The 19,165-nt window shown below is 38.1% G+C and overlaps 1 long non-coding RNA gene across 1 annotated transcript; it reads left to right on the top strand.

Moving 5' to 3' along the window:
* The first annotated feature begins 945 nt into the window (after positions 1–945).
* Positions 946–10,675, top strand: LOC115491161 (uncharacterized). Its single transcript, XR_003957133.4, has 2 exons — positions 946–1,653; positions 8,976–10,675. It is a non-coding gene; the product is annotated as an uncharacterized lncRNA (long non-coding RNA).
* The last annotated feature ends 8,490 nt before the right edge of the window (positions 10,676–19,165 follow it).

The raw sequence follows: 19,165 nt of genomic DNA, 5'->3' as shown, positions 1-19,165 counted from the left end.
TTTTAAGTATTTATTGTATGTATATAAATTTTAGAAATAAAACATTTAGGGTGTTTTTTATGCTTCTCTTCATCTCAGACATAAAGAAATGCTAATAATAAAAGCAAACTAATTTCTTATTTTTCCATAGATTCAAGGATCTCAGCAAGGTCAATAACAGCATATTTGTGGTGCCTAACAAAAATAGGTGGGAAAACAACAGACAGAAGACAAGCTAGGGTAAATAAAGGACTTCCAAGAATTTAAACTCCTTTTAATTTATCTAAATTCATACCATAAACCAAAAGAATGAAATGTGCTCTTGTGCCAGAACAGGGATTTATGACTACTGAGAGGTTCAGCTCTTCAGCTGGACAGCCCAGGAGCCTGAGGGGATGCTGTTGAGCAAAGGAGGAGGAGGCAATAGCATGAATTCATGATGTGCAGGGAAGACAGAAAAGGAGGAAATATTTTCCAGCTAAAGGCACCTTCAGCCAGGGGCTCCGTGGATCCATGAAATCTGAGCTAACATACTGAATTAGAGTGAAATCAGAGTGAAATCAGATTGAATCAGTGATGTCAGTCTCTGGGAAGGAAAGAACACTCCCCTCATAGGGGAGTGGGGGAGTCAGAGAAGGGTGTTTTGCAGATACAGCAGTTCATGGTGTGGATGTGCACGTTGACTGTCAATACTTCACAGCGGCATTTGACAGCGAGAAACCTCCCTTGCCTAATATGCACAAGCAGCATCCTCCTGGAGAGACATCACTGACTCCACTCACTGAATGTTACACCGCCCCCCCTCCTCAGCCACACGGACTGGCTCAGGGGAGCAGTTTCGGGCAAAAGCCAGGAGGCTGCCAGGTTGCCAAGGTCAAGGGACGCGGTGCAGGACGGCGGCTGGCTGCGTGGTGGGAGGCTGGGACGCTGAGAGCCGACGGCGGTGCCAGTATGCTAGGTGCGGGCTCCGATGGCATCATCTCCAGGGCTGCACCTCCCGCCCCCACTTCTCTCCCGCCTCATACTCCGCACACCAGCACTCTGTTGTTTTGTGTGTGGTGGGTTTTTTTTTGTTTGGGATTTTTTTTTTTTTTTGGTTGTCGCTTTGTTTTGTTGGGGTTTTTTTTTTGTTTGGTTTGGGTTTTTTGTGGGTTTTTTGTTTTGTTTTGTTTTGTTTTGTTTGGTTGGTTTTTTTGTTTGTTTTTGTGGGTTTTTTGGGTTTTGTTTGTTTGTTTGTTTTGGGGGTTTTGGGGGGGTTTTTTTTGGGTTTTGGTTTTTTGTTTTGTTTGGTTTTGGTTTTGGTTTTGGTTTTGGTTTTGGTTTTGGTTTTCGTTTTCGTTTTCGTTTTCGTTTTCGTTTTGGTTTTAAGGCGGGTATTTCCCGCAGCCAGATGGGAGCGTGGATCCCTCCTTTCTGCCCGCCTCTCTTGCTGTTCCTGCATGGTCTGGAGAGGCGGTCGGGGGAAGGGGAGCGTTTGGTCCGGGTTGTGTGGGTCGCCCTCCTTTTGTGCGCTGATTTCTACGTGTACTCCGCAGCGCAGGCAGTTTCCTCCATCTCCTGTGTGACCCTGGCACAAATGCTTAGAAAACGCGTTAATACGCGCATGTGTTTGTGTCCATATGTGTCTGTGGGGTTTTTCTTAAGCCCATGACAAAGCACTATGTGGTCTGAATGGTAAGTGTTCTGGTTTTTTGTTTTTGTGGTTTGGTTTGGTTTGGTGGGTTTTTTTTTGTTTGTTTGTTTGGGTTTTTTGTTGTTGTTTTTTAATGATTGCAATTTCTTCTGGAATAGGGGTTAAAAAAAAAAAAAAAAACCAAAGGAGAAAATTCTCGCACGTAACATAAACCTCTTGTCTAGCGCAGGTGCAGGCGGGGAAGGCGCGGGCGTGTAGTGTCCCCGGCGGCGGCGGGCGCGGTCCACCCGCGGCGGGCAGGGCGGGGAGGGGCGGGACGGGGCGGTCGGGAGCCGCCTGCAAGCGACCTTCGCTCCGGCGGGCTGCTCGTCACGGAGCGCTGCTGCGGGACGGCTGCTCGAGAGCTGTGTCCATGCGCGCTGAGGCGGGGGTGTGCGGCGCAGGGAACCCCACCTCCCTCCTGGGGAGCACTCAGAAAAGAAGTGGGGCAGTGCAGTGAGAGGGCTCATTTTTTATTTACTTATTTAATCTCTCAAATTGATCTAATTTTCTTAAGGAATGGATGCTCAGAGCTGTCTAAAATGATAGCAAGTTTCCTCGCTTCATGATTACCGTAGGTACCTTTGCTCATTGCAACATTTAGCAATAGGTGAGAATTTACGTCGCCTGGTAGACAGGAATAGTTAACTTGCACCGACCTTATTCTGTGGATATCAAAATAATAGACTATGGGAGGTAGCAGTAAGTATTACTTAACTTCAGCATTACTTAAAGCAATACAGATAATTTTCAGCAGTTTTAAATCTAGTCACTATTCTGATGATGCTTTTAGGCTATTGACTGTTGTTGGAAGGAGCAGACTTTACCTGTATCCTAAAGTGACATATTCTAAAGTGAGTCTTAACAGCATAAAAGAAAGAGAGAAAAAATGAAGTCTGCCCTGGCTGAGTAGACTTCAAACTACAGAGTTCATAGCTGTAGCTATAGTCAGCGTTGATTTTTCCTATAATCATTCATATTTATTAAACAAAGTTTTGGCTTATTTTATATTTTAATGTTGTCTATCCAAAGGCAGTAACATTCAGATGGATATTTTCCACAAAAAAAGCTAGGTGAACATTGATGTATTACAGAATTAGTTTGCGGTGTCTTCTATTCAAAAATACTTTTCTTCATCTGAAAATGTCTGTAATCCGTAAAATATATTAGTATATTCAGTTTAATATTCATTAGGATTAGTAACTTCTGCACAGTTTGTCCTGCGCTGGCTGCAGCTGAACCCTTCTAAGAGGCTGCAGATGGTAAACTGTACATATATTTCTGTAACCAGAAACTTGCATTTCTTTTCTTCCTATCATAAAGGCTGCTTTTCCCCCACATGTAGTAATATTCTCCTTTTATAGCAACGGCACAGAATTTAAGTGCTGTAAATATTTATAACTTTTATGCCTTCATTAATGGATCACCTTTTATTTTTGTCATTTTAAGCACTAAGAAGGAGAAAAGTGGTGAGCATGGGCAGGAAAGGATGCTGAACTTCTCAGGAAATTCAAGTAACTAGAAGGGAACTCACTTTTCTAGTATATATACTCCACAAATGTCATAAAGTTCATAGGCAGGGAGTAGATAAGTTTACCTGTGCCCCATGGTTTAGTCTGTTTTTATATCACCTCTCACAGAGATGCTCTGAAACACTGTGGCAGCAGATATCCTTTAGTGCTCTCTGACGAGAGCTCACCCATTTGGCCACAGTGCAGCGGCATAAGCAGTACCTTTATTTACCCTCACCTGCATCTTGTTATGGACATATCACAGGTTATGCATTAGTGACCCCGGATGTAAAAAAAAAAAAAAAAAAAAAAAAATCTCCAAACCACCACCAAACAAACAGACAAGAAAAAGAATCAAAGAAATCTAAGAATGTTGTAAATAAAATTCAATCAAAACTGCTGAAAAAGACTTGTCGTCAAGAAAACTGGAAGACTTGTGGATGCAGTATTTGATAGAATTATCTTGCTTGGCAGTGATAATGTGTTTGATTGAGTAGATGATTGTAGAGGAAAGACTTTATTTTCCTCAGTAATTAGAAATACCTAGGGAAAAAAGTCTGCATGCTTATGCAAACACATTGTGTATGCTACCTTCCTGAAAAATATGTGGATGGATGGTCTGATGAAAGTGTAACTGAAAATCAGAGCAGTGACTGTGAGCAAAATGTACACAAGAGACTTCCTGTGTGTGATTACTAAGTGTGGGGTGGGAAGCATATGTACACACCTTAGGGCAGACAAATAGGAAATTAGTTTAAATTCCTCTGATATCACACTTCCTAACTTCAAAGTCCAGCCTTAGTGTGAAAAATGAGAGTTAAAATTGAAGGGCAACAGCAAAAGTACCAGAATTACATCAAATAGGAAAGAATTTATTGAAAATTTTGGTAAAGGTGATTTACTAGAGCTTCCTGGTCATCCTCTTCTGCTTCCTCAGGACTTTCTCAATAATTCTTTGGGATTATTTCCTTCTCAAGCCACCTATAATTTCTGAAAGCCCCTATCAGTTGATAGATACCAAGTACCAAACAATGCACAGAAGACATTGATATTTTTTCTGTTAGAATAATGAATAGTTTCATGTTTGAAACTTAACAAAACAAGATAGTGAGAACTTCTTGTTTTAGTGCCTTAACATAATTAAAAATAAAAACAAGAGCAGTTCAAATTCTTTCCTTTCTGCCAAAGTATTTTTATAACTTCATGAAATCTTGACCGGTTATACTTTGAAATTCTCTGGTTTGCAGATTATGTATAATCAAAATATGAGTTCATATTGAACTACTTGCTAGTTCAAGCACTAGTTTTGAGTAATGATTCTCCTCAGAAGAGAGTTCGAAATTTTGGAAGTCAAATTTCTGAATGGCATTGCTTTGTGTATTTTTACAGAAGAGATTGAAAGTAATGGAAAAATAAGATTGCAGTTTTTTGTGGGGGTTTCCATCTTCAGATAGTGCAGATGTCTATTAATTGGAGATGTGAGAATCATTGAAAATTTATCTTAGCCTCAGTCATGAAGTCACTGCAGCACCTTACGTATTTTCAGCTTAGTTAATTGCATGCTTAACTCTATCACATTCTAAGATTTCACGTGCAGGAAGAAAAAATTTAAAAAGAAATCACATTGCTTTGTTTAGGAGATATCTGGGTCTTTCTAGACAAATACTATTAGAGCCTAACTTTCCTAACCTAAATGTTTGGTGATTCATATAAGGAAAGCTGTTGACCCAAATCCCGAATAAAATGCATATATCTTTGATTCTCTTTAAAAGTACTGGAGGTACATCATTAATGTGCTTCCATTATTTTTATAACAGGGTATTGATGTATACACTTGCAGAGATACATGCCTCATATTTACTACAGAGAACTAATTTTTTAATTTTGCCAGGTCCTTGAAATTAAAACCTTTAAGCGTCATGAGAATGCAAAACACATTAGAATTTATACTAAAAGGCTTTAAGCCACCAAGCCTTTTAAAAACCTCAGTGCTTGAGACTTTTCATATTTTGATGACATAATGATCAGTACTTCAAAAGTCAGGCATTCAGAAACCCCTAGGAATAGAAGAAAATGTACGTAAGTGTCTGTGAAGGAGAATCTGTATTGAAATGAAAACATTTAGGTGGTGGAGAGTGGGATTCATTGAGAGGTGTGTTTTTCTTGGAAGTTCACTTCACAATTGTATTACTTGCCTTGGGTGTTGTTTGTTGCTGTGTTGACAAAAATGTCAGCCTAGTCTAGCTCAGCAGAAATAGAGCTGTATGGCTTAGGAATTGTAGATATAAAAATCAGGGGTAACATCACCAGGGTGATATTCTACTGAGTAGTCAGAAAGTAGTTATTGGGAGTGTTGTGATGCTGTGCTTGTCTTGGAGTCCTCTCCCCTGTTCACTCAATGCTTATGTTTAGTCAGAGAGTTAAGACTGACTTCTCTTCTAGAAATGAAATCCTCACATTCAGCTTTATCTATGGCCACAGAAATGCAAAACTGGCACATTTCTGAGAACTGCCTTTTTTTTTAAAGTATGAAATCTAAATACTTGATGTCATTATCAGTAACAAGAGATACTGCCACATATGGCCTCAGCATAAGAGCAAATCTACAAATATTACAATTTCAAGCACTTTTATTTTCCCCAAGAGAACAATTTAATGTGTATAAAGTGTTTGCTGCTTCAGTGGCTACTTTTTCTGCAATGTGTCATAGCTGCTGAGGTCAACATGGTCTGAAGTAGAGCTGGTTATTCCCACTAGGCATGATTTTACACTTTCTTGTTCCAATAGCCCTATTGACCATTCAGACAATCTGCAGAAGTGATAATTTATAAACAAAGTGGCAGGCATGGTCATTGAGACAGTACAGGATGTTATTTTTAGCTAATATTTACCACTGAGTCAAGGTTTTGGTTCTGAGCTATAAGATTTTAATGCTTTTAAAATTCACTTTGTCTTTCTAGTTGTGAAGTGTTCATTAAATCAGGTTGGGATATTTAATCCAGATTATGTAAATTGTTTTAATATAACTGTTGTGTAAATATACGTGTTTATGCAATTGTTTTAATATAAGTGTTAATATGAATATGTAAAAAAATTAAATTAAAAAAAATTAGAAGGCCAATATGGGAGGGGAGAGGGGGAGACAGAAACAAAATGAGCTCCCTGACTCATGTCCTACCATCAGCTATGATTTCTTTAAAAGTGAGTGAGCACTGGTTTTCACATTAAAGTGAATATGCTGTGATAAGTTTTTACATCCCATGGCACACTATGTTGTTCAAAACATGCAGCATATGAAACAGATGACTTAGGAAGACTGTCAAAAATACCTGCTGGGCCTTCCCTAGTTTTACCTTAAAGCAAAAGAGAGGATGAGTACGTGTGCTGTAATTTTTGGCTTTAACACAGCTTCGGGAAGCTCAGTGTCTGAAGGCATCTTACTCAATCACAGTAACACATATAAGAACAGATACCTATTTGAGGGTAATAGAACAATAAAATTATTTGAAATTGTAGGGATGAAAGGAAGAATGGAACATTGCAGTGGAAAAGGGGGCAGATTTTTCCAAGATGCTCATCACAGGACTGAGCAATGCAGAAAAATAAATTTATCAGGACTTTCACATGATATCTTTAAATATTTTTTGTGTACAGTACAGTAGAAGGTAAGTCCTGCAACCTTTAATTTATTTTTTTTTTTAATTATGATTTTAGAGATCTTGTGAAAATAACAGTTGTGCCTCCAAGACCTGCTTGGTTATGGTTTCAAAATTTCTAAGCATGTAGAATCTTCTAACCAAGGGCAAGCAATGTATTTTGTACTAGAGGCATGAAAATCAGACCATACTGAATGAATATGAGTCTGCAAGACAGTGTCTTTCTAGGAGATATTCCATGTACTGGTAGTATTAAAAATAGTAAGCCATCCAAATTCTTCATATTCTTGTCCACAATAAATTTTTAGAAGCACCTGTTTTGTTTTGTTTCTTTTTTTAAATCCCATTCCTACAGCTGCATACTGTCATATTTAACCTTGGCTGAGAATAACTAGATATAGTATTTCAAGTCAAAACTACTAAAAGTAATAAATATTAAGTAGTATTAAAAAATCAATTCCATCTTTGAGTTCATGGTTTACTGAAATGAAGATTGATTTCCAGAAGATAATATTACTAGATAACTGTTCAAAATGTGGACATTGGAGCATAATGAAAATAGTTTTCTTCTCATTGCTGAATTTCTGTTAACTATAAAAATGACCATACAAAATGATCACTGAAAGCTTCACAGATACTGTAAATTTTTGCATTTTTTTTTCCCTCATTTGTTGTTAATTCCTTTAAAGTATTATCATTGTTCAAGTGTCTGATGAAGCTCAGATGTTTAACTGGCTGTCTCAGCTTTATTTTTATTTTTTAGCTCTGGAAAGTCAGTGCACGAGACTTTGCAATACAGTTATATCAGAACTTTGGGAGATAAATATCACTAAAATGATGTTATAATGCTGAAGTTTATCTATTATTTTTAAAATGCACCTTTAACTTATTTTTACTAACTCTCTTCCTTGGCAATGAGTTTTCATTTCATGTTTTAGGAAAATCCTATAAATGTTGTTATGTTACTACTTCAAAAAGGGAAAGAAAGGAAGAAACATGTAAAATACTCTTGTACTCACTTTGTTTGTGATTTTGAATAGCTTTCAAATTAGAATGATTTTCCCAGATTTTTATAGGCTTGCCCAATCCAGCTGTATATTTTATATGCTAATTTAATTTCTATTTTTGTTCCCCTTGGGATTTTGAGTGATTATAATTGTTGCTCTTCAAAAGCCAAACAGATGATGATTACCGCTTCAGGAATATACCAAAAGAAACCAGCTTTCATTAAACCTGCTCTTCCACTTCATAATTATCTCCATTTATTCTCACTAAGAAGCAGAAAAATGGCAACTGCAGTTCACTGAAGCCAGTTCAGTTATTCAAACATCACTTTACTGAGGTAACAGGAGGTGTTAAAGCAGAAGGCTTTTCAAACAGTAAGATGTAGCCAGTACTGTAATAAGGGTGCCAACTGGAAGACCAGACTCTTCATGTCAGCTTCAAATACAATGCTAGAGTCCAGGGACAGCAGAAGTTGCTGTGAGCTCTGCTGGGCCTGTTTCTGGAGGACAAAACATAGAATGACAGCGATTTTGCAAGGTATTTTCTTGTCTGTCTGCTCTTCAAGAAGTGAGAAGTTAGAGAAAGCAGAAACATGGGAGAGGAAGAAAGGAGGTTGGAGCGGGCACTGACACAGAGAGTAAAGAAGATAACAAATAGGCAAATGATACCAGCTTTGATCGTGGGTTCACTATTTGTATCTGTCACCCCCAGTGATGTTTGGAATGAGCTGGGCTAGACTAGAAGGCTTCTGTAGAATTTATTTCAGCAATAAATTTAGTTTAATCCCAGTTTAAGAACACAGTTTAAGAAGTTTAGCAGTGAAGATCAATGCTGGAGAAAAACTCTTGTTGTGAATTGCAACAAGAGCTGCAATATCTGTAGTTCATGAGCGTTGCCGTAAACAGGGATGAAAAGACTCAGAGGCTTTTCAAGATATAGAAATATGTAGGCCATTCTTTGCTTCATATAATTGGTTAAAAATCTCACATACTTATATTTTTGCAGGTATCTTCTGATGTTTTCCCTATCTTATAAATCTAAGTAGTGTTGCTGGGTTTTTTCCTACCTGCTCTCTGAAGTTTGATTCTTGCAGTTTACAGGAAGAAGTCTGACCATATGTATTATCATTTGTCCTCTGCTTTGTTTATGCAGGCAATCAGTGACAGTGTCTCCGCATAAATCACAGTTTACCACTCAAGGGGCCTGATACAAAAACAGTTCCATCATCAGTTTCTTCTTCAAAGACAGACTGCAGCAACTGTCTTAAAACATGGATTTTTCATCAAAGAAAGCAAGAATCTTTCACAATTCTGATCTCCCACAGGTCACATTTATGCAAAAGAGATGACCAGGAAAAAAAGCAGAAATTCACAAAAGGCACAATTTAGGTTTTTATTTCTTAAGTTTAAAAACCTATATGAGAACAGAGGTTAAACTCAGACAATTATCAGAAAGTCTTTTTTATCAATTATGGAAGCAAAACTTCTGTCAACCCATGCCTTTCAGCTTATCCAGAATATTGCAGAGTTTTGGCTATAGCAATGTAAACTGAGAGAAAAAATTGCATGGCCTAGAGACTGGAGGGGAGGGAAAAAAAGGCCTTTAAAATAAAATAGAGCTGAAACATCCACTGATTCCACTTTTGTTGGTACAGAGTGGGAAGTCATAAAGTCTTGTAAACTCACAATGCCTTGTCAGAATCAACAGTGTAATCCACATCTCCTTGAGACCAAAAGGTAGAGGGTACAATCCCAGAGCCTGGATGACAGACTGTCAGGAACAGAGCTTTCCCTTTTGATCCCAAGCAGCTGCATTCAGTATGGCCAGCAGTTCTGGGGCCAGTTTCATCTCCAGCTAGAATGTCTTAGAACCAGATCAAGCTTCCCATCTAATTCAGGAGCCACAACAGTGACATCGGCTCTGGAAGGATCATTGTGCTTCTGTCATATACAGACCTGGACCGGGTTTTACAAACCTACGTATTCAAACACTGACTGAGTGATGGGAGAGATGCATTTCCTTTTGAAAACTGCTTTCAAATGAAAACATTACTTACTCCCCCGAAAGGTTCAATACTGCATCTACATTTGTCTGCATTTCCATTATTTAAGGATAAGTTGTTCAAACTGAGCTGTTTTCCTCCCTTCCTCACGCTCTGGCAGGAGGATTCCAGAGGCTGCAGCAGCGCACTTATGCAGGAAAATGAAGCTATTTTCCACAACAGCAGCAAAACTAAAGTCAAGGAAGAACACATTCTATCCACTCATTTAGTCTATACAAACATCTTCTGAAGCTGTTACTTGGTTTTTAAAGAAAAATAAAGAAAGCATAAAATTCTGTAGTTAATTTTTCTTTCTGTCCAAAAGCATTTGACTTATCAAGACAATACTGGGCTGTGGCTGAATCAGCAATTTATAATCAGAGCTGGGAGAAGCAAAAAATTATATAAAGACTAAACCCAGCTCTGTAATTTTTAATAACCTTGTTTCTCCTTGTGTCAATCTTATCAAGAATGAGGAAAGACATAGCCTTGTGGACTGAAGAGAGATGTTAGAGGTGTTGTCTCCAAACAGCAGCTGTTCAATTATTCTTAATGTGCTGTGGAGATGCAAGAAGAGCATCCCTGTGGAAGCATTAAGTTCTAGGAGAAAATACTGGTTTTGGAGAGTGAAAAGGATATGTTCTGAATTCATTTGGTGATTCCCTGCCTCTTCTCCCAAGCTTAAATGGGGTGATGGTTCTTTTTTTTTTTAATTTGCTATGTGTCTCCTTATATGTCCATATATGCCCTTATGTCTCTGTTTCTTCTTTTCTTGTGTATTAAAGAGGCATTCTTTCCCAATTCAAATAACTATAGCCTAAAATACTTTCTTGACTCCTTTTCTTATTTTTTCATACCTCCATTTTTTCTCACACTACTGTTGCTTGTTTTCTGCCCACACGTTCCAGGCACTGGGTGGTACAGCACTGTACAACTTAGCACCAGTTTACGGCAAACTAGGTGGTGGTGCTATAGAACAGGCTCTAATAAGAAACTTTTTAATGCATATGACTTACTAGCCTTTGTAAACCATCTTCATCAAAGTATGCAATTAAATATTTATTTTCTTAAGATAGGTATACACTATATATCTCAACACATAATATATAGAAGCTATGGTGATTCTACACAGATACAAGCAATAAATAGTTGATCCCTTTATCTCAGTCTTCCATGGAAAATGCAGTTATTCCAAGCAGGAAAGACTGCAGAATAAGTGACTGTCTGAACATCATATTACACAGTCTTATCTGCATGGCCCACAATGCTCATTTGCATAGTTACTGCATAGTAGGCTTTTAGGACCTCAAACACCCAGTCCGAATACAAAAAAATCCAAAAATATATTAGCCTATTTGAGCATGCTAAAGAAACATGGGGGATCTAAATACATAAAACAAAGACTGGGAGAACTAGTAAGATTCTATTTGAAGGCAAATAAATGCTATGTATCTGTTAGAAAGTGAGAAGATGGCTGTAAGTTCCACAATTCAGTTATTTTATTCTGGCTCTGAATGCTCATTGACAGTTACAGGAATGCTTTACAAGGATTAAGAAAGAACTATAGCAAAAAATATTAAAATAATTGGAGTGTAATTTTGTATTTGCCTTTTGTCTTAGTGTAGCAGCTAGGAGCACTGATTATGTGGTATAAATCTTTTCAGTTTCAAGATTTGCCATGCCGGCGAAAAGAGGAAAAAGGCTGTGGATGGAAAGGCTAAGTAAGCCTTTTTACAGCATTTTTAATAATTGTGCCTTAATTGCATTTGTTACATACATCACCTTTCATGTACATTGGAATTGTTGATCTCATATTTGGAAGAGCAGTAGTTTTCCATAATCAAAAAGCAATATCCAGTCATCCTGTCATATTCAGTTCCTTTTTTCTCCCTGTCACCACATTAAAAGAAAAAAAAATCAACAATAACAACAAAACACAATTAAAAAAAAAAAAAAACAGAAAGTAAGTTAAGTTCCATGTGATTAAAGGTGAGTTGAAGGAGGCAGGCGAATCTTAAGTTTGCAAAGCAAATCTGAGTAAAAAAAGAGAAACTTTACAGCTTCTTGACCCATGACAGTTTTGTGTTAAATACCACATGATTTAAATCTGCTTTAAGCCTCACAATGTATCTTCCATTTCCTGTAAGGGATGAAGAAAATAACATGATAGGGGAAAGACTGTGGAAATCACACTGATGAAAATACTGTTTCAAACCAGTTGCCATCATTAGGAACCATTATAAGACCATGAAAATTTAATCCTAATTCTTAATCACATATGTTTCAGTATTTTGCTATTTTGGGGGCTTCTTTTGAACTAAGAAACTGAAATTATTCTGTCCTTTTCCTGAATCTCTGCTAAAATAATAACTAAAAATATAGCACCTTTATGCCTGTTCTGCAGGGCATATATTTATTACCTAATGATCAAACACAGAGAAGAACTTTCAGGAGAATGAATGTCCATGACAACATCAGAATAATTTGCTGTAGTTTTGTGACATATTTTGTTCCACTAAGTCATACAACAGTGCAGTACATTACTATTAGTTTGAATAACCTTTTAGATATTTAAAATTATATGGTCATTTATGATTTGGATTTGTTGATGACTCATCTCCAGCAGAATCAAAGTAGTACAAAGCTATGCATAGTACTCCTGATCGAAAAACTGAGTTGTATAACAGAAGAAACAAAACCTCCAAAAGAGGCTTAAAGACAAGAAAACTAGGCCAGCACCAGTGAAATACCATTGTGTCATCCACAAGTGAGTAATTCTGACATAAAAAATAATAAAAAGTAGTTATTTAGACACTTACAAGCTTGATAGTTTAAGGAAATATCTTGATGATATAAGTAACATAAGGGAAGTCCTTTTAGAAAGTGTGACTTGGTTTTTGTATCTAGTCATTGCAAGAAATAATTAGCAAATTCTAATTCCACATCTTTTGAAAAAATTATAACATGTAACATATAAATTTAAAGGAATGTAAAGTTACATGGCAAGCATGGAGTACTCATAAAAAAGAGATAATTGCCTTTAATGTATTGCTATGAAAAAAGCATTTTATAATATTCCCTTCTCAAGTGTGTGCTGACAGCTGTTCACTCCCCACATTTGAGCAACCCTAGCAGGTGTGTGTTATAAAAAGATGAACTTAATTTGGAGAAGGAAGGAAATAAACTAGTTTCATACACTTCTGAAATCCTGCCCTTATATGTTAGTGCAGAACACAATGTGTATCATTACTGAATCATTATTGCTGGCTGGAGTCATATTCTCTTAATTGAACAAAAAAGTTGAAGCTGATACTTAAAATTACATGGAATATATTTAAGTACTTGCTTTACAAGGTCAAAAAAATTCCATCTATTACCTATGTTATCTGATTATCTGAAAATGAACTAATCATATATTATCCAAACACTTTGGAATTTACAAGGACTTGTTCAGTAAAATAATGGCAGCAGCTTCCACTATATTGCTTCACTGTGCTGTCAGCAGGAAATATGCTGGCATACTAAAAAGCTGTATTTGAGTAAGACGTGCTTTCCACCTCAAAAAATGAAAACAGTCACAGACTTTTGAAAAAAAAGTTAAATCCATCTTTTAAGTCAATATTCCTGTAGCTTTAATACCATGAGAGGATATGCTCATTACAATTACTTTATAACCATATATCTTTTTCTTGGAGAAACTTATTGTTATGGTGAAAGTCTAATCTAACTGAATTGACAGTATTTGGAATGATTCACTGGAGAACTGAAAAAGAACTTGTTGTTCTGGGATAAAAAGCAGCATTAAAAATACTGATTGATTGTATTCTTGCTTTTCATTGTCTCTGATGCAAGGTTATTTCTCCTCTCATGTACACAGTGTTTGCTGGCAAAGGTATCAATTACCTCAGGCTCTGTTTACGTATTCCCCACAAATTAGAAGGCACAAGGGCAAATTGTTATAGTTGTGTTTTTGGCTTGTGAATTTCATCAAAATGACCTGCCTTTTTGTGAACTCTGAAATGCATCTCAAAAACCAAGTGATCTTCTGATTCAGGGACAGCCACTTGGCAGTAATTTGTGTGTGCTGAAACTGCACAGTGGACCTAAGTTGCAGAACAGGTTTGACCTTATCCACATGTGCCTTATGCTTTCTCACATCACACTCTAGTTTTGTTCTCTGCCACATGATTAGAAAAGCCACCAGATTTCAGGGACAAGCAAAAAGGTGTATCTAACAAAGTGCATGTGCCAAAGATGCTTCCCTTCTCCCCTGATTCTGCCTTTCCTCTTGGCTTTGAGAAAGCTTATTTTCTTAATGTATTAAATAAATGACTCATCTTCTGAGTCCTTGTAACTGATAGCTCCTGCTATCAGATATGTTTAAGTGACAGGCTAAGGCCAAATACATGTGGTTAGATTATCAGAGGATAGAAGCAGTCTTGCCTCTGTGCCCTCCATTTAATAAGTCTGAGTGGTAAATCTTTAGGTTTCTGTTCAAGTTTAGGTTTCTCTTGGCTTAAGTACCTTGTGTTTCACTAAGAAATAGTTAATCTTGTCTTAATTTATTATTTCAAGAAGATGGAAAGGTAGCCTTAGTGACTAAAAATTAGTAACTTAATGGTTTACAGGCCTATAGAGTTACTCTGGCCCTTCAAGAACCAATCACAAGGAATTAAGTGCATGTAGCAAACTCTTAGAAAATAATTTAAAACCATTTAGAAAATAGTGCTCTGTGACCTTAGATTATATGCTCCAGTTGTATTCCTTTTAATTGCATTTTCTACATAGCTTTTTTTTTAAAAAACACAGATCAAAGGTAAGCTGAACTCAGTCTAAAATGCGTATTTCTGCTGGAAAAAGGTGGAGCTATAATATTTTATTCTGATGCCATTAATCAAACGAAAAACACAGTTTGAAACAGGATGGTTTTTTCCTCCTATAGAATGTATTCGTGTGTGTACTATGGCTTATATTTTTTCAAGTTAATAATTCCAAAGGTCATTACAGATTCTTTTCACAGCAGCAATTAATTTTTTTTCAGCTGTTCTCACAAAGACATGCTCGTATTGTCTGTTAGAGAACTGAGCTTTGTGAGCTTGACTGTGTGTATTAAAAATCACAGAGCAGTTCCTTCTCCTGCAGAGGAAACAAGGAATTGCAAATAAGCTGCTGCAGTTTCAAAGGGAAACTTTCCTTTGTAAAGGACTTGACAACCAAATGGATGGTTTGTTCTGGGACTCAAAGATATGCCATAACAGTGGAACAGACAAGGTACCTCCACTCCAGTTCAGGTACTGCTGGGACAGTGATTGGGGATGAGGATTTTTTAAGGTGTTTTTATTAAAACAGTATCAAGTAAGAGAAACCTATTTCTCTTTGCTGAAAAGATCCAAATGACAGTTTACTTCACTGGATTATCAACAACATGCTGGCTGCTGTGCCACCTGAATTTCAATTTATTAATTTACAGCACAGATAAAATAGAATAAAACTCGATCTCTGCTGCTCTTTACACTGGGCTTGTCTTATCAAGCATGAAGTTTGGCGCATTGCAAAGCTATTAGTCATTATCTGTTGAGGACCTCTTGAGCCATCTCTGTTTCTGCAGTGTGCTGATAAGACAGCTGTTTCTGTAGCTGCAGTGTCTCTCCGGGCCTTGGTCTTCTTTTTGTGCAAACTACAGCTTTGTCACTGTGCCCTGATGCTGTCACTTTCTCTGTTGCACTGTAATTTGATCCAAGCACAAGAGAGGTTGATGGCAGCAAGTGACTGGCAGGTGACACAGTCTTATTTTACAATTAGATGTGCATTTCACACTGCTGGAAATAAAAATCCTCAATAAAAGAAACTACCTCATCTGTGGTGCAGCAGCAATCTGCCTTTTCCTGGTCACAGTAGGAAGCAAGTAAATATATAATAGTTTAGATAAATAGACAACTTCTTTCAGGTATTACTTTTTTCCCAGACAAATGTTCCATAGTTGTATGTAGAAAATCTGAGGTTACCTTTTGTGGAGACACCTTTTGGAAAAAAAAAAAAAGTGAAACACCCCCCCCTTTCCTTTTCCCACCTAAATGCTAAACTCCTTTTGACAATATTTTTTATGAAAATTCAGACATTGCTCTGTAATAGAATAGAAAATGATGTAGCCTCAGTTGCAGTTTTCATACTACTGCAGTTTCGTACAATGTCTGTATCTTATGACCAAAGAGAGGCTCAGAGAAGAAGTAGGTAGAACAATCCCACACCCATACTGAAGGCCACGCAGGTATGGAAATATGTCTCAAGACTTGGTGTGAAACCCTCTTGCATGTCACTGTTTGTGAAAGTAATGGGAACAAACATAAGTTACCCCTTAGGAAAAGAACCTGCAGAGTCCCGGGGGTTCAGTAACACACAGGCACAACTCAGACACCCATCCATATGACGGCATCCGAACATCTCGAGTCAAGAGCCATTTGTCCGAAGTGCTCGAGAGGGAGTGCCAAGCCCACACTGATATCACGTACAGTATCGAGGTGGTTTCCTGAGGGTAGGGAGGGGACATTCCCCTTCCCCGGGAGCGCTCTTCCGCAGACAAGGCGGGGCTGCGCCGCTGTCCGTGGTGCTGAGGCGGTGGCCGCGCGGTTCGCTGCCGTGCCAGCCCCTCCCGTGGGCAGCAGGCGCTTCTTCACTTGCTTTGTTTCTTATTTTTTCACTTTCATTAAAAAAAAAAAAAATTTAAATAATTATAATTTTTTAAATCCCCCTCTGTGTCAGCCGGTAAACATTTAACTTCCAGCGCAATTTGCTACTTTTACTGCCATTCCCTGACCACTTGGTTCCAGACAGATGATTCAACAATACCTGAACAATCAGTGCTCTTCTATCCTCCTACTTCTCTCCTTCCATGTCCAACGCCTATTTAATAACCCATACACATTTTAGCTAAAGGCTATGTCCAGACAGCCAGCTGCTGCTAATCATAAAGACTTATTTTCAGTCATATTACTTAAGCAAAGGGGAACTTCACAGGAAAGTGTTTTTCCAGGGAGAATGGAAAAATTAAGCTTTCCTTCCGACATTGCTGGAATCAAGGGCCTCTGAATACACATCAGAGATTAGAAAGACCGATGACAAGGCAATTTGCTTAAACAGCTATTTTCTGCCTAATTTCACTTTAGCACTGTGTATTGACAAACATGACAGATGTGAGTACATTATTGGTAGAGATATTAAGCCTCGAAAGAAAATGCATAAAATTTAGATTTTGTCTCTAAAAGCTGGTCACTAATTATAGTGGAAGAGTGTTCCTTTTGGGTGGAGTGTGTTGTGGAGAAGATGGAATCAGGAGTCATGAATATCAGACCTGACAGAGAAGCTGCTGAGAGCAGAGTCCTTTAATTTCCTAAAAGTTCAGGAAGACACTCTTCTGGTTTCTAACGGCATACATTTTGCATTTTGGCATCCACTTTAAACAGAGTTTCTTTAGTTGTAAAACCAGATGTGTATTTACACCGTTTTAAAATTGGGGGGTGGGGCAGGGGAGGGAAGGACCTAACATGTTTCGGTGTCTTGAGTGGATGCATCAGACTACTTAAGAAATCATCTAAATATTTTTTTCCCCTTCATTTCTCTCTTTTTATACATTAACGGTGTTCTCCTAAGGAACACTTTTTTTGCTTAAACACGTGAAGCAAGAAAGTAATAAACAACTAAATCTAGTAATTCTGAAGACAGAAACATTGTGCACAGTTTTTATAGATGTTTTCTACTTGGTAGAACAAACAATACTTTCAGTACTTTATTTCAGATATATATATAAATATATATAAGACTTGTTGATAAATGTTCCTATAAAATAAAGAACTTGAGCAGCTTAATTTTGGTATCATTAAGAGCCTTTCAGAAACAGTTTTGCTGTATCAAAGGGTAAAATTCGCCATAATTAAACAAGTCTGAGCCTCGGACATAAGCTCAGAAAATGCAGACCTTTCTGAATACTTACACTACTAAGAGCACAATTTATACATACATCCACAAACTGTGTGTGAATAGACATCACTTCATGTAGGACCTTTGTATAAGCAGCTTTGAGAAAGTAGGCATGCCCACCCCATTCCTTATTCAGTTCCTGGAGCTAGTAGTTTGGTACTTGTTCCACCAGGGAATTATTCATCTTTTCAGAATGCTGCTGATTTAAAATGTTGGTGGTACATTGTTAATGATCAGATTGTGTGTTCTAGAAAAATATCGGATTCATTAAGCGTAGAACTAATTATGTAATATGTAAAATCAATCTCTGTATAACTCTCAGTTTTTGTCACAGTAGTTGGATAGGGAGATCACAAGAAAGAGATGATACACAATTCATTGTATTAATCATTTATAAACACACAGGGACAGTCTCATTAAAATGCTACGTCTCTATTGAAATCACATGCCTCTATTTTTGTGCTTGCTACATGCAAATACCGGAATATTCTAAATAAGCATTTGTTTTCTGCAGGGTCTAAGTGCTTTGCTATTGGAAATACACGACAGACACTTGTGTCACAGAAAAGAGCACATCTAGGAAGCACTTCTGATTCTGAAAAGAAATTATCAAGTGCAGCGAAGGTCAAACAGTATGCAGAGTAAAAGGCATGCTTCAGAATACCATGCAGGTATTTGGTGCGGGATTGTTTCTTCCATACAACACCTCTTTTCTTTGCAAACATTTGTTTGCTCTTCAAGACAGGAATTGTCCACATCATGAATAAAATCTCCTTCCCCTCCTTCCTTCCTCCCTTCCTTCCTTCCGTCCAGAATGTTTGCTAGAAGTATTATTAATATATTATTATTTAACACTCATTAATATACCCACTCCCAGAAGGCCTTGAGCAGTCCCTGGCCTGTAATAACAACGTTGGCACACTTGCGGGCAGAACTGGGTGGAGTGGGGCATAAAAAAAGAAAGGAACAAAGCCAAAAAGCCAAACAAAACCAAACGGACAAATTATACAAAAACAAACAACAACAACAAAAAAGAGGCCGCCTTCTCAGCAGCACTTCTTGCGAAGGAATGGTGGCGCCGCCCTGGGCATGCCGTGATGCACCGCCCCCCGCCCACGTGGCTGACGGAGCAGGCGGCAGCGGCCGAGCCCCCGCGCAGCTGCCCGCGCTACCGGAGCAGCGCCCGGTGCCTCGCTGGGAGCGGCGCGGGGCGGCCGCAGCTCCGCGCCGGGCCCGCCCGCGCGCGCGGCGGATGCTCTACACGGCACACTGCACGGCAAAGCGCGGCGCCATGCGCCCTTTCGGAGTGGCGGCCCGCGCGGCCAAT

The sequence above is a fragment of the Taeniopygia guttata genome, chromosome Z, assembly GCF_048771995.1.
Source record: "Taeniopygia guttata chromosome Z, bTaeGut7.mat, whole genome shotgun sequence".
Lineage (NCBI taxonomy): Eukaryota > Metazoa > Chordata > Aves > Passeriformes > Estrildidae > Taeniopygia > Taeniopygia guttata.
This window is presented reverse-complemented; position numbering and strand designations above follow the sequence as displayed.